General features: G+C 40.1%; 1 long non-coding RNA gene across 1 annotated transcript in view; it reads right to left on the bottom strand.

Annotated features, from left to right (window-relative positions):
• The window catches only part of LOC111821953 (uncharacterized), a 571,437-nt gene that overhangs the window by 100,240 nt on the left and 457,068 nt on the right, over positions 1-14,129 (bottom strand). The window lies entirely within an intron of this gene.

Here is a 14,129-nt window from a genome sequence, read left to right as displayed (position 1 = left end):
TGCAATGACCCCACTGGAGAGTAGTCATTGATCCACATGTGTATCTCTCCCATATGCCTGGAATGGCCTTGAGGGCCAAAACCATGCATCTCCTGACTTCGTGTTCCCATCACTTAGTGCCTGGTGCTCAGTAAGAAGGGCAATCAGGGAAGATAAATGGCTAGAGGAAGGAAGGCAGAATGTCTTAATCCTTCAAGGCCCTGCTCACATGTCACTTCCTCTGGGAAGTTCCATGACCTTGCCAGTCCTGTCACACTTTACATATACACATAGGAAAAAAAATGCCCACAGGAAAAAAAAAAAAGAACACAGTAGATAGGGTGCTATGTGAGTTCTGGACCCAATCATTAGGAGAACTGGCAGCTTGTTGTCTTGGAGTGCTGAACTGTCATGTAAGAAGTCTGAGTCCTCTGCTGTAGAGACAATGTGGAGAGGTCCTGAGACCACATGGAAAGGGAGAAGGGCCCATGTGAGCCCAGCCTTCCAGACAATCCACTAATGCATACCACATATGTGAGTAAAACAATCTTGGACCCTTCAGACCAGCTCAGTTGCCAGCTGACTAGCACCAAGTGACTCCAGTTGATGTGATATGGAGCAAAAGAATCATCCAGCCAAGACTTGTCCAAATTCCTGACCCCCAAATCATGTGCTATAATAAAAAATTTTTTTTTCTTAATGCCCACAGTTGACTTGCATTATGGACAGGACCCGATCCTTCAACAGAGTATAAGCTATCTGAGGGCAGGATTCAAGTTTTCTTCATTTTTATGCCCCTAAAGTGGTCATGTCCATAGTGAGCATATAATTTTTTTTGTTCCCTAAAAATTTGTGGAAAGTTATAAGTATCATTAGGCCAGAAAAACGGGAAAGCTATTCAACCAAATCCTGAACTAGATTGGTTTTAGATATCCTGATTTTAGCTATTACCAAAGCTGATTTACAAAATATAACTAGCGGGGTTGGCTGTGGGTAGGGGTATGCTCAGAGTAATAACACTGTCTAACATTTACTGAGCACTTAGTATAAAACACATGCTGTTCTAGGGCCTTACGTGTATAAACCCACCACTTAATACTACTCAGTGGTATGTGAGTTTGACTCCTGTGTCCTTCAGCGACCACCGTGTATCTCTAACTCAGGGGAGAGAGTTGGATCTGGTGAGATTCATATTTGTATATCCTTTTCACAACTGTTGGAATATATGGTTGCCCATCCACTTTTTTTTGCCCTTCGGGTTTGTTGGGAAGCTGCCTTCCCACTGACAGTACATGCTGCCACAAGGCAGGGGTCTATACGACCGTTTGAAACAAACAGACAAAAAACAGGTGTGTGCTGCAAATTACTGTTTATACAGGATGCTGTATGAGGTGTGTGCATTTTTGGTAGGAGAAAGAGAAATTTTGAAATTGTTTTCTTTCAGACATCATATGTTCCTCTGGACTCTAGAGGGTGTCTGGGGTAGAATTAGTGGGACATGGTATGTCCTTTGGGACTCGGAGGGTAGGATTGCTGGAGGGAGCAAAAGAAAAACAAAATTCATACTACCTAACAAAAGGAGCCCTGGTGGCACAATGGTTAAGAGCTTGATTGGTAAACAAAAGTTGGCAGTTTGAACCCACTGGCCACTGCTTGGAAACCCTATGGGGCAGTTCTACTCTGTCCTATACGGTTGCTATTAGTTGGAATCGATTCAATGGCACCAGGTTTGGTTTTGGCAATGGGACCTACCAAAAATTCAACAACACTCAATGATTCATCATGCTTCCATTAATGAAAACACATGGTATCAACAAAAAATTCAAAGCAGAAAATAATTGGGTCTTGAAAGGGTTAAGAAAGCTGAGATTATATGGATTTGTTCTGAGAGTTAGCAGAGAGCTCCATCAACTGCTGTCTACCCACACTACAGAATTTTAAGCCTAAATATTTTAAATTCTATTAATCTGTGATTTTGCAACTTGAATTGAAAATATTCCTCTCTGAATTCCAGAACGTTTTAGTAAATAAACAGCATGTGTTTAGAAAGGTGAGAAAAACAACCAAGGTGGTATTCTCTACCATATGGTATCCTAATAATAATGGCTACCATTTTCTGAAGGAGAAGTATAGACCCTGTACCAGGAGCTCTATACCTGTGGCATCACAGACCCCACCTTGCAGAGCTCTGTTGTTTTTATTAGCTGCCATCAAGTCAGACCCCAGTTCATGGCAAACCCACGCACAATGGAATGAGATGATTCCTGGTACTGTGCTATCCCCATGATTGATCGTGGATCAGGCCATAGTGATCCTTAGGGTTTTCAGTGGCTGAATTTTGGAATTAGATCATCTGGTCTTTCTTCCTAGTCCATCTTAGTCTGGAAGCGCCACTGAAACCTGTTCAGCAACATAGCAACACGAAAGCCTCCACTGACAGACGGGGGGTGGCTGCATGAAGTGCATCGATTGGGTATTTAATCCGGGTCTCCCATATGGAAAGTGAGAATTCTAGCACTGAACCACCACTGGCCCCTCTGCAGAGCTCTAGTATGGGTTAAGCATAGCAAAGAGTGTAAGTAGTCTAGCGCAAAAAGCACTTGGATGGCGTGGGGGCGGGGGGGGGAAGTCATTAGTTCAATCCTCACAATCACTCATTGAGGTAGGCATTGTTATTCTCATTTTAAAGATGACAACACTGGATGCACAATTAATAAAAGGCCAAGTTAGGATTTGAATCTAGGTTTGTCTGCTTCTGTATTAACCCTAACTGTACTAAACCGAACTCAAACCAAACCCATTGCCGTTGAGTCAATTCTGACTCTTAAAGACCCCATAGGACACGGTAAAACTGCCCCATAGAGTTTCCAAGGCTGTAAATCTTTATGAAAGCAGACTGCCACATCTTTCTTCTGCAGAGTGGGCTGGTGAGTTTGAACTGCTGAGCTTCCAGTTAGCAGCAGAGGGCTTTAACCACTGTGCTACCAGGGTTCCCTAATTGTACTAAAAACCAAAACCAAATCAGTTGCTATCGAGTCGATTCCAACTCACAGCAACTCTTTAGGACAGAGAACTGCCCCATAGGGTTTCCAAGAGTGGCTGGTGGATTTGAACTGCCGACCTCTTGGTTACGAGCTGTAGCTCTTAACCATCGTGCCACCAGGGCTACCTTAACAGTACTACCTAATTGTTTTATGAAACTAGGAAAGTGATTTCCTCTCTGCAATGCAGCGCTTGTTGTGGGGGAAGAAATTAATAAGTAGAATCATGAATTTGGGCCTAGCAGAGATTCTGAGTCCCAACACTAGAGGTGATCCTGATATATGGCCTGGACCATACTCCTGACTTCAGGGCTGAGTTCCAAAATGTAGGCATATGATGCAATTTTAGAGGCCTCTAGAGAAAGGGCATATCTGACCCACCTTGTGATCTCACAGGGTTGTTACCAGGAATAACTAATAAAAAAGCCCAGGACGTGTCCAAGTGCCACAGTGACAGATGTGACTATACATAAATTAGTCTTGCAGAAAGCTACTTGCCTGGGGTCATCATAAATTTCTGATGGTGCAACACAAGACTGATTGTATTTACTTTTGCTCTCTGTCGGGTAGCGGAGTGTGATAGGCCAGTAAAATGATTTAGTTGGCTGGTAAATTATCTGCAAGATTGATTAAAAAAAAGGAAACAAGCAATTGGCACACTGTCAATGCACAGAAAAGAATACCCAATAACTGGATGCAGAGATTAAATTAATTTAACACAGGGGCACCATTTGAGTAGGATGTTTCATTGAACTCTTGTGATATTATTCAGACTGAAATTACTGTGTGTGTGTGTATGTGTGTGTGTGAATGAAGCAGGCATGTGTACCATGGTACTCCTCTTGGCTCTCAATTCAAGATTAGGAAAGCAGTAAAGATAATACCCAAGGGACAGCAGTCCTTAGTGCTCATCATTCTAAAAGAGATCATTTGGTGGAAATTAGAAAGAAAACATCAGCCATGTAATAAATTACCCTGCGTATCCCAAGAATTGGAAGCTGGTTGCTATTGTTCCCTTCTTCTCATAAATGATGTGCCTAGATTATACCATCACTCTAACATAATTATGTATGCAAATGATGCAGACAGTTATACAATTTACAATCTGGCTGAAATTGTTAAAGAACTGGCAAATGGACTTTGACAAGTTGCAATTCAAGGTTTTAAAAATGAACTTTTATCACAGAGGAAGAACATCTGATATTCAGCTGTGCTTATGTAAATTCCTTGAGCAACATACAATAGAGATGCAATTGATGTGTGCTCAACTGTATTTTAAAAACTACCATCAACTCTTCAACGTGGTTGGGAAATGGATTACTCAAATATTGCTCTGGTTGAATCAAATATTGGATTAATAGGGAATTATCATATATACTACACATGGATTACCAATTTTAAAAGAATTAGACCACAGTAAAATACATGTAATTCAATATTTCTTTGATGAGTCAGAGGGCACTTCAAGATCTTGCTGTGCCCCCAGGTCATCATTACAAACCACTATGGATGCTGGTGAAGCATGGGAGATAGTTAATAAAGAGATCTGGTCAACAGAACACAGGAGAACAGGGGAGTTTGCTGTTTTGAGACATTTATGTCGGGTGTTTTCCATTCAGTTCTGATCTCTTTATATCTCTGGGGAAGCTTATGGTTCACTATTGCCTTTCTTATCCAGACCATACTTTGGTTACATAATAGCAGATTTTTAATTCAAATATTCTTAGGGACATCTAGAATCCTCTACTTCATCATCATATATTCAGTATTTTTCCTACTGAATATATTTACAACAATTCTTCCCACCCTCTTTTCTCCCCCCTACACTTGGCTGCTATCTTAATATACATACAATCAAATAGATCATTTAGAAAGTATTATCCGTGCAAAAGTAAAAAAAGAGAATTGGACATGGCCCCTGGATTCCAAAGTTTACTGTCTCAAATATGTTAATGCACATATACAGGGAAAGACGAGATCATTCAAGAAACTTAAATTCAAAGGAAAGAGAAAGCAAGGTACTAGATGATACACAGGTCTAGGACTTCCCAACCACTTGTTTCCCAGGGAAATAAGGCCAGTTTCAAGTTTACTCTTCTCTTCCTGCTCTTTTGTGAAGTATAAGTTATTCACTTTCCTCTTAAATTATAGGGTACAAAATTAGACTGTAGTAGGGTGTTTACCACAGTAGGGTATAATGAGAAGGTTACTTGTGGTTTCAACATTTTGTATTTCTAGCCAGAAATATTCCTAACAGTGGTCAGTTAGTTCTTTAGCAAACAGGTAATAATGAAGCCAAAAGAATGAGTTCAATACCCACGTGGGTCAGTTGGCTTTGCTCATTTCATGGCTACAGGCTAGATATTAAGATTTGACTCAGGCATTAGTCAGCCGTCTTGAAAATAAAAGTTACTCACCAGACAGGCAAAATCAGTGGCCAGCAAACACGTTTGGGAAAACCATTTCTACATTGCTAAAAATCAAAGTCATGCAAATAAAATAAGGTAATATTTTGCCCATTAAGTTAGTTTGGAAAACAGAGGACAGGAGAGAATGAGTGAGAGATAAAGAGGGAAATCCCAATACTGGCAAGGATAAGTGGCAGCCACTCTAACCTGGCAGCTGGGAATGTATACTGGGATATCTTTTCGGAAAGTAATTTGGCAATAAAATACCCAAAAGTATATACGTGCACTTTGGCTCATTAGTTCTAATTCTAAAAATCTATCCTACAGAGTTGAAGAAGCTCTTCTTCTCTCTAGGACATTCTGTCTACCGTCTCCTGTGTTTTAACACCGTCAGCAGTGTGTTTATGTGACAGGAGCCTCTGAGTTGAAACTGGACGACTATATTCTTGAGAAACAAGGTAAAGAGAACTTCTAGTAGAGAAAAAGATTTATGTCTGCCCAAAGGATGTTCATATCAGTATTGTTTATGTTGGTGAAAACAATAAATAATGAAACAGTTAATAATGTTACATCTGTATAATGAAATACTCCATAAATAAACTAGTGCTTATGACAAATTTTTCACCGATGCAAAAATGTTTATTATATCAAAACAAGAATATAAAACCAAGTCTTATGGATTGAATTGTGTCCCCCCCAAAATGTGTGTATCAACTTGGCTAGGTCATGATTCCCAGTATTGTATGATTGTGTAATCTGATGTGATTTCCTTATGTGTTGTAAACTCTATCGCTATAATGAGGTTATATGTGATTTCCTTATGTATTGTAAACTCTATCACTATGATGAGGTTATACTGATGAGGTATACAAGATTGGATAGTGTCTTAATCCAATTTCTTTTGAGATATAAAAGAGAGAAGTGAGCGGAGACACATGGGAACCTCATACCACCGAGAAAGCTGTGCCTGGAGCAGAGTGCGTCCTTCGGACCTGAGGTTTCTGCGCAGAGAAGCTCCCAGACCAAAGAAAGATTGATGACACGGACCTTCCTCCAGTGCTGATGGAGAAAGCGTTCCCCTGGAGCTGATGCCCTGAATTTGAACTTGTAGCCTACTGGACTGTGAGAGAATAAACTTCTTTGCTAAAGCCATCCACTTGTGGTGTTTCTGTTACAGCAGCACTAGATGACTAAGACACCAAGTAAAAAATATGATATCAATTGTGTAAAGTACTATGTGCAGAAGAAGAAAAATACATCAAAATCATATACGTGATTATTCTGGATGGTGACACTAACAGTAATTTAGTTCTTTACAGTTTTCCTTATTTTCAAATTAAGCATGTTAATTTTTTTAATTTAATTTTTTTCTTTTTTAAATTGTACTTTAGATGGAGGTTTACAGAACAAACTAGATTCTCATTAAATAGTTAGTACACATATTGTTTTCTGACATTGGTTACCAACTCCACTACATGTCAACACTCTCCCTTCTCGACCTTGGGTTCCCTATTACCAGCTTTCCTGTCCCCTCCTGCCTTCTTGTCCTTGCCCCTGGGCTGGTGTGCCCATTTAGTCTTGTTTTGTTTTATGGGCCTGTCTAATCTTTGGATGAAAGGTGAATCTCAGGAGTGACTTCATTACTGGGCTAAAACAGTGTCTGGGGGGCCCTACTCTCGGGGTATCTCCAGTCTCTGTCAGGCCAGTAAGTCTGGTCTTTTTTTGTGAGTTAGAATCTTGTCCTACATTTTTCTCCAGCTCTGTCTGGGACCCTCTATTGTGATCCCTGTCAGAGCAGTTAGTGGTGGTAGCCGGGTACCATATAGTTGTGCTTAACTCAGTCTGGTGGAGGCCATGGTAGTTGTGGTCCATCAGTCCTTTGGACTAATCTTTCCCTTGTGTCTTTAGTTTTCTTCATCTTCGCTTGTTCCTGAAGGGGTGAGGCCAGTGGAGTATCTTAGACGGCCTGAGTATGTTAATTTTTATGATCAGAAAAAAATATTTATATACTTTTTAAATAAAGAGATTTAAATGTAATAGGAAATGTTTACATAATAGTGGTAAGTGATAGAAGTAGGATTCAAAACGGGAAAATACAATATGATCTTACCCAGGTCAAATGTGCGTAAAAACTGACTAGAAGTACTATACTGTTAATAACTATACTGTTAACACAGGCAGCTACCTATGGGTGGTGGGTTATGGACGCCAATTCCAGGACTTTTCTGTACTCTCCCAATATAAGACAATGAAGACATATCACTTTTATAATCAGGATTCATAAATAAAATATTAGAAGAGAAAATGTTATTTTCAAAAAGGAACCTAGAGTAAAGCAGTGAAACTCTCTTGTCAACACTGTCCAAACAACTTTGGAATGGCGAAGTAGCAGAGTAACAGTAACCTATCTGGTGGATCGATAATATGTATCATCTATTTGTTGGGGTCTACCACTTGAAATTATCATTTTTGTATATGGCCAAATATTGGCAATTTCATATGGTTCAACCCAATATATGAGGGACAACACAAAATGTCTACTTGTAAAATTATCATGCTTTCTATTTCTATTTTTGCTTCTTAATGTTGCTCAGAAAAAGCCCAAATCTTCTAGAGCAGCAGTTCTCAAACTTTTTTGTCCCTGGACCTGTTTACACTCTTAAAATTTCTTACGGTCCCCGGGTGGCACAAATGGTTTGCACTCGACTACTAACCTAAAGGCTGGCAGTTCAAATTCACCCAGTAGTGCCACAGAAGAAAGGCCTGGTGATCTGCTTACATAAAGATTACAGCCAAGAAAACCCTATGGAGACATTCTACTCTGTCACGGGTTGCCATGAGTCTGAATCAACTCAACAGCAACATATTTGGTTTTGGATTTTAAAAGAGATTTGGTTGGTCTGGGTTGTATAGATACATTAGAGATTGAAATGGAGAAAAAATTAAAAATACTAATTAATTAAAAAATAAAATAATAAATCCATTTCATGTTAGAATAAATGACATATTTTTATAAAAAAATCCTATTTCCCAAATCAAAATAATTTAGTGAGAGGAGTGGCATTGTTTCACGTTTTCATAAGTCTCAAATGCCTGGCTTCATAGAAGACAGCTGGGTTCTCAGATCCACTTCTGCACTCTTTCAGTGCCACTGTAACATGTCATGTGGCCTCTGGAAAATGCCACTGTACGGCAGCAAGAGAATGAGAGCAAAAAAAGCAAACAGTGTCCTGGTATTAATATGACAATGTTATGACCTCAGGGACCCCAGCAATGCCAGTGACCTCAGGGGTTCTGTACCACACTTCAAGAACTGCTGTTCTAGAGCAATAATTCATGGCCATTTTGGGGTCATAGTCCCACCAGAAACTATGCAAGTTCTACCTTCTCCAAGAAGGGAGCATGCACACATATGCACACACATGCAATATTTTATAATTAATATTGAGGATTAACTGACACCCTAAGGCTATGGACACCTCAGAAAAGAATACTTGGCCTGAAAGGTAAGGGTTTTTCTGGCTACATTTGCTTTTCAAAGTGCCCAGGTTGGGACCATGCTGAGCTAAGATGCTTGATAATACTGTTGGATGAGAGGAAATAAAAATTTCTCAGTGAAATTAGACATACCTAAAGTCTCCAAAAGACTCAGTGAAATTAAATGGTAAATAGCTGTTAGAGTTGGTTAGCTGTGCTCTAACACTGAGCCGGCAAAATGCCTCCTCATCCCATTGCAATGAATAAATAAAAATTCTTATCTTTCCTTCACCCCCAAACTTACCTTTCTCAAAGAACCTAACCGGCTGCAATTCAAAGACATTTTTAAAAATACATAAATATTTTTTTAAATATGGGGTAAAAAAATCCATTAAATTTTTTGATTGCATTGAGTTTCTTATCAAGCGGCGTGTGAATAATGCCAAGAAAAGATACTTCTCCAAAAATCGGTAAGCTGAAAGTGCTGTTTTAGGGTTGTTGTAGTTGTTGGTTGTGTTTAGAGTTATTCTTACTGACCTGACTTCAAAAACAAGCCATTGATTTATAAAGTACCTTCAGTAAATAAATGCACGTTCTTTCAGCTAACCCTAACAACCTGTAGCATACAGAACAAGCTTTCAACTCGGCTCAGTAGAGCTGAGCTTATAGTGTCACAATTAATCCTTTCTAAGAGTCACCAGGCTACTCTGATGTGGGGAATAACAGATCTGGTAAACAAGAAAGCCATGGAAAGAGGAAAGAGGTAGGGACATCTCAGCTTTTTTTCCAGAAATATTTCTTTAAAATGTTATTTTGGTTTCCTGAGCAGTTGGAGGCATAGATAACATAGACAGCGTCCAATAACTGACTGATGACTCACCAAATTCTTAGAGATTATGGCTCCACTCTACCTTCCTCTTGGAAATGAATGATAAAAAGAAGCTGAAAAGTAACCCTTTGGCTGACTGTTGGGTTCGTTCTTGAGAAACAGAGGATGAAGACCATGGCCCCTGACTCAAAGTTCACATCAGGACAATGAGGAGGATGGGTTCTGGCCTTTTTCCCCCTGCTGTTATTTATCAGCCACAAATGTTGGTTGATGATGACTGTACTGCACTAAAAAACCACTAGTTTTCTTTAAAATCGCTTTCTATCATTTGCAACTGGCTTGTCTCTTTAAGAGGTAGGTAAACGCCATAAAAGCAAGCGTAGTAAAGTGGAGGCAGACAGAGTCTCTGGGCATTGGGCTCTTCTTGAGGACTATGCCCAATTACACTTAGGAGTGGTTATATCAGTATACATGCTGATAATCCTATTTATCAACTAAGAGGAATTTATCCATTTTTCTCCAAAGAAAAAAGGCAAGGTAATATACAAATGAGTAGAAATGCAACAGTGAAAGTAAAAATACAAAGTGGGGAAAATTTACCTACATAAGGTATTGTCATGGATTGAACTGTGTCCCCCCAAAACATCTGTCAACTTGTCTAGGTCATGATTCCTAGTATTGTATGATTGTTTACCATTTCATCTTCTCATCTGATTTCCTTATGTGCTGTAAATTCTATTACTAGGATGTAATAAGATGAATTAGCAATAGTTGTATTGATGAGACCTACAAGATTAGATAGTGTCTTAAGCCAATCTCTTTTAAGATATAAAAGAGAGAAGTGAGCAGAGAGAGAGGGGACCTCATATCACCAAGAAAGCAGTGCCAGGAGCAGAGCGCGTTCTTTAGACCTGAGATGCTCCTATACCAAGGGAAGACTGATGACAAGGACCTTCCCCCAGAGCTGACAGAGAGAAAAAGCATTCCCCTGGAGCTGATGCCCTGAATTTGGACTTGTAGGCTACTGGACTGCGAGAGAATAAATTTCTCTTTGTTAAAGCCATCCACTTGTGGTACTTCTGTTATAGCAGCACTAGATGACTAAGACAGGTATCATGCTAGATATCCAGGAGGTTGCCTCATGGAGAAAGCCATCAGGTGGCTCCTATTTAGTATCCACAGAGCAGGATCTGGCAAATGTCTATGAATTAAATTTAAACCCCAAAGGACCTTTTTCTTTAACAATCAAGCTTTTTGAATTTCTCTTGGTTGTTATTATTTTGATTATTTAAATAGGTTTTTTTTTCCCCTTCAAAGCATGTTTTTTTAGCTAGTATAATTCTCTTGCAGTGGTCTAGGGCAGTGTTTTGTGAATTGTTTTGTGAACCAGAAGCCTTGGGAATAGGGTGGTAGATGGGGGTGGTAAGTGGGTGGTGCGGTCTGGGCTCACACCTGGCTCCCATCAGAACAGTTCAATTTTATCGGTTCTTTTTTTTTTTTTTTTTTTAAATATACTGAGGCTATGTCAGTAAGATTTTATTAGAAAAAGAAGTCTGTTGATAAAAAACAATGACAATGTCTAGGGAACTACATTTAGATTGAAATGCAATCTAAACATTAATAATTCTTCTTTAAGAATTAAACAGGTAACTTTTAAAAAGATTTTCAAGATATCCATGTTCATTATAGGAAAAAGATAGAGAAAACAGATAAGCAAAAAGAAAAGGAAAACAGCCCATTACCCTGAGATCATGGCTGTTAACATTTAGTGACTATTTTATAAGACTTTTTTCCCCGTATGTATGCATACAAATCTTTTTTTAAAAAAATAAGTATGAAATCAAAGTATACATACTGTTTTATCACTTGATTTTTTTTACATAATATATTATGAACGTCTCTGTATGCCAGTGAATATACCTCTACCTCATACTTTATAAAGGCTGTCTATTATGCTAGGGTATGAACTTTACCTCTATCCATCTCTAGCATGTATATGATTTATCCAAGGCATTTGTTTTGCTATTATAAATAACCCTGCTATGAACATCCTAGATGGCTATATAGAACAGAACTTCCTACCTAGTGTGCCACAGCATACTGATATAGGGCAAACAGGTTACAGGTGTGTAGAGATACAGAGCCACTTAGCCCACCTTCAGTCCCACCCTCACTCCCTATACCTGTCTCCTTGGGCTGTGAGCTGCCACCAGGGTTTACCTCATGTACTCTACAAATGTGATTTTCTGGGCAGGCCATGGCTCTAAAATTCTTGGGAAGTACTGATACAGAGTAGGAGTTACAAATAGGGACTCTACAGCCAGACGACATAGTTTTGAATTTTAGTGCCACCATTTACCAGGTTGGGGATCTTGAATAAGTGACTTTCTGTGTGTCCTTCAATTTCCTCATTTTCCTAAAAGGAGGTAATGATAATATCTACCTCATAGTTACTATGTGGTTTAAATAAGTAAATACATGTAAACACTTAGAATAACGTCTGATACATAGGAAGCAATACAAATGTTAATTACAGAGGCAGGGCTGAGATGGTGGAGTAGTCAGATGCTTCCTGTGGTCCCTCTTACAACAAAGACCTGAAAAAACAAGTGAATCAATTATATATGACCATCTAGGAGCCCTGAACATCAAAGGCAAAGTTGAGGAATTGGACTGAGCGGCAAGGGGAGGGAAAGACAGTTCGGAAGCAGCAAGGAGTTGCCAGACCTGACCCAGCAGGAACTGGCACCCTGCTGGCCAGATGGGCTGGCACGAGCAGTGAGGCAAGCTGTGGTGCTCAGGAGGCATTTTCCACATGGGGAGAGACCGAGCAGCGGAGAGTCTACTCAAGCCTCCAGAATCAGTGAAATGTAGTGCTCAGTCAGCAAAAGATAAGCACGTGCATCTAACCTACTGTGCGGATCAAAAAATACCCTGTTTGGGAAAAATCTCTCTCTCATTTACTTGCCCCCTCCCCGCTCTGCACCAGGTTCTGGGCTGGCTTCAGTGATTGCTGTGTCTCCTGGACCAGAAGTAGGACTCATCATGTGCCCTGAGCCATTCTCCTGGCCTTGGAGAGGGAACAAATTAACAAACAAGAAAAAATAATCTGCCAGCTCCCCTAAGCCAGAAACTCGGGGCAGGCACAACTCCTTTGCCTAGGCACAGGCATAAGGGGCCCGTGGACTTTGAATGCCTTTCACCCATGCATAGACCTGTGTGTGCCCATTTCAACAGCATAGGCCATCATCACAGTACAACAGGGTATATATCTGAAGCCTATTTCCAACTGTATCAGCTATATGGTGGAGTGGCAGGTTTGTGACATTTGACACTGCTCTGCCCATTAGGCAAGGTCCTCACCTACCCACATCAGGGGCCTGAAGAAAGGTGGCTCCACCCATGCCACCAAGCCCCCCCGACAGGGGTCCAAGAATAAGTGGTGCCCCCCAGTCCTTACAGCCAACAGCACTGGGTACTCATAGTCTGGCTGCAAAACCCACCCACCTAAGCACTCTAGGGAACAGGGACATGCTCTCCTCTCATATACTCAGGGGTGGCGGTCTGTCCCCTGCCTTGCTCAGTGCGTGACCTTCTACTGCAGCCAGATACCTGTGAGTACTCCAATCACCCCTGCCCATCTAGGACTGTAGGTGAGAGCCTGCACCACACACCTGGTGACCAACTACCTGGACACCTGAGCTGAATCCATATAAGAAAAGTAAATGGACTCCTGGGCTCACATATCTAATAGCAGATCTAACCACGTGTTGACAGGACATTAGAGCTTCAAAGGCACCAATAATCAAATTAGCTCAAACAAGCAGCCTATTTGGGCATATCAAAAGAAAACGGAACAAGAAGCTAGTACACAGTAAGCAAACATAAAATAAATAAATATAATAACTTATTGATGGCTTGGAGACAACAGTCAATATCTAATCACGTAAAGAGGCAGACCATGATGGCTTCAGCAAGCTCCCAAAGCAAAGAATCAAGAAATCTTCCAGATAAGGGAACTTCATGGAATTACCAGAGATAGAATACAAAAGAGTAATATACAGAACTCTTCAATGTATCAGGAAAGCAATCAGACAAAATGCAGAACAAGCCAAGGAACATAGAGACAAAGCAATAGAGGAATTTAAGAAGGTTATACAAGAGCATAATGACAAATTTAATAGGCTGCGAGAATTCATAGAGAGACAGCAATCAGAAATCCGAAAGATTAGACAACTCAATAGAAAGTCATAGGCAGAGTTGAGGCAACAGAAGTCAGAAATAGTGAGACCGAAGATAAAGCACTTGACATTAACCTATTTGAGGAAAAATCAGCTAAAATAATTTTTTAAAGAAAGAAGAAACCCTAAGAATTATGTGGGACTCTATCAAGAG

Source organism: Trichechus manatus, unplaced genomic scaffold, assembly GCF_000243295.1.
Source record: "Trichechus manatus latirostris isolate Lorelei unplaced genomic scaffold, TriManLat1.0 scaffold00116, whole genome shotgun sequence".
In the NCBI taxonomy this organism is placed as follows: Eukaryota; Metazoa; Chordata; class Mammalia; order Sirenia; family Trichechidae; genus Trichechus; species Trichechus manatus.
This window is presented reverse-complemented; position numbering and strand designations above follow the sequence as displayed.